The sequence below is a fragment of the Dermacentor variabilis genome, chromosome 5, assembly GCF_050947875.1.
Source record: "Dermacentor variabilis isolate Ectoservices chromosome 5, ASM5094787v1, whole genome shotgun sequence".
NCBI classification, from domain to species: domain Eukaryota; kingdom Metazoa; phylum Arthropoda; class Arachnida; order Ixodida; family Ixodidae; genus Dermacentor; species Dermacentor variabilis.
Genome location: NC_134572.1, coordinates 146,454,028 through 146,456,381, shown reverse-complemented (window position 1 = coordinate 146,456,381; position 2,354 = coordinate 146,454,028). Strand labels below are relative to the sequence as shown.

The window sequence follows — 2,354 nt, the reverse complement described above, 5'->3', positions numbered from 1 at the left end:
CGTACTTCAACTGAAGCATGTTCATAGATGGTCTGTAAACGTTCTACTAACCGTCAACCAACACAAGTCTTTAGGCTCTTTAGTAACACTCTGGCAAAATTTTACTTACATGTGCTTATGTACTTGGTATTGACGTCTTACTATTCCCCTAGTAACATTTGTCCCACATACGACCTAGTAGCATAGTGTAAACATTTGTCAGTATGTGTGAACATGTTGGTAAACGGCAGTATGCAACCTAGAAGGTGCGCGTAAATGGAAAACAAATGCAAGTTTGCACTGAAAGAAGTTTATTCACACGAAAATATTTACACAGAATTGTGAGAGAAGTAGTAGAGAAATTAAAAAAAATGAATAATGACTTGGTTGATTACGGCATGGCAGCTGTCGCATAATCTCTAGCAAGCATCGATTATGCAAGCTGATGTCTCAGAATGCTTGCAGAATGAACCAACCCTGCACAGAAACAAGATGGTCAGTGTTAACATCATGTTCAGGTTAGCATATCACATACATAGAACAGCTTTTTAAGGTTCACATGAATGCTAAAATTGTGACCGACATCCCTGTTTACTTGCAGAGGAGATGGCAAGGATGGGGCACATTATTCAATGCATATCCTTTGTTGCGTTGTATTTACTACGTATCATTAAAATTAGGAAAGTGTACAAAATGGGTTTCTCTACCAATTACCTGCATAAATGAGTTACTCACTAAAAAGTTAATTACATGGTTTATTCATGGTGAAATTTGTAGCACGCACAATAGACACGGACGCAGAGAAGGTGGACACGCGAGCGCTTACTCAAAGCTGGTTATTTTTGGAAGGAATGAACGTAACAGCGCCAGCTAGCTGCACCGAGCATGTGCAAAACGTGTCATCCATTTTTATATAAACAGATGACAGAGCTTGAAGCAGTATTCAAGAATACAAATGCTTTGTCAGTGATAGCAACCAATGGCTGACTGATGCATTTTTAAGCACATATTATATGGAACGCTTCTGTAATTTGACGTGTTCGTTTATTTTTACTCGAAAACAAAATATCAGTGTCAAAAAATACCGGTTCACAATGACATAGGTTGCAGTGGTTAAACAGGTGCGAATGATTTTCTTTCACATTCGCACTTGTCTATCCAGTGCAACCTATGTCATTGTGAACCGGTTCGCTGAAATATATGTAATTGTGAACCGTGAAGCTATACGCTCAATATTTTACTGTTTCTCATCCTGTGCAGCCAGAGTAGGAAAGAGCAAAGAATGAGTTCATGATCAGACAATATTTACCAGACCTTAGTCATTGCGAACGCTGTGAAAACGAAGGATTTGTACGCTTCGTGTTTATAGCAACTTCAAGCGAACCCCATGACGCGGGGCAGCTGAAAAAGGTAAGAAAATCGTTCTTAGAACATTTCACGTCGTTACAGTTTGCGCTATAATAACCTGCCAAAATGCGGCATTAGAAACTGAAATAAAATAACATCAAAATAATATGTTTATGAAAAATGATGGAAAAGAACATACCTTTTATTATAATTTGGAGATAAACTTCGGCGCAAAGCAGTCTTGAGGAACAGCTGTTCGCTATTTGTGCAGTTTAAAACACGGACAGTGCCAATATTAAATCACTTCACACGACACTGCATCGCAGCTGGCAGAGAAGTTCCAGAAACGCTCACATCACGGAACGAAGAAAGCACCGTGGGCTTCGCAAACACTTTGCTGGTTGGCTTGCATCGATGAATTAGCCACAACGCAGCATAAGCATAAATAGCAGCAAAAATAGCTAGATTGCTGCTACGAAACGCCACGAAACACCTACATCGCTCCGACCGTACCATGCCGGCGTCGCAAAGGAACTGTTAGCGATTGCGATGGTCTTCCTCTTTGCCTCGACTCGGCCAACTGTCAAATTTGTGCACATGCGCGGGAGAGGCATGTGACATTCTTTCCATCCACCTGCTTCACCTTGACCGCCGCGGAACTAAAGCCCCTCTTTAAGCCGAAACATGCACGCCCCCCCCCCCTCCCCCGCTACCTTGCGATGGTTGACTCACACCTAGACATTCCTCGCCTCTTGGTGAAAGCTGTGGCCGGCCTTTGTGTACGCACCCCTTTCTGGGAACTGCACTTAGAGGGAGGAATGTACCTCATGGCCGAGGTTGAAAAAAAAAAAACTGAGAAGGTAGCCGGCTCAATTTTGTTGGGCATTTAGGGGCTGTATAGTTTTATCAGAGTCCGTTTTATCTTTCGAGACAATTATTCTTCTGAAAACCGACTTTTTTCTCGAAATGTAATAAACATAGAACAATAAGATCATATTGGTTAAATTATGTGGTTATTCTATTTTGCG

At 41.5% G+C, this 2,354-nt stretch overlaps 1 long non-coding RNA gene across 2 annotated transcripts; it reads right to left on the bottom strand.

Moving 5' to 3' along the window:
• Window positions 1-269: 269 nt before the first annotated feature.
• LOC142583219 (uncharacterized) lies at window positions 270-1,885 on the bottom strand. Of its 2 annotated transcripts, none has more exons than XR_012828574.1 (3): window positions 1,526-1,885; window positions 1,289-1,380; window positions 270-456 (listed from the first exon to the last, which is right to left on the bottom strand). It is a non-coding gene; the product is annotated as an uncharacterized LOC142583219 (long non-coding RNA). The 2 variants fall into 2 exon arrangements; XR_012828573.1 differs by having other exon boundaries at window positions 1,294-1,380; window positions 1,526-1,880.
• Window positions 1,886-2,354: the final 469 nt, after the last annotated feature.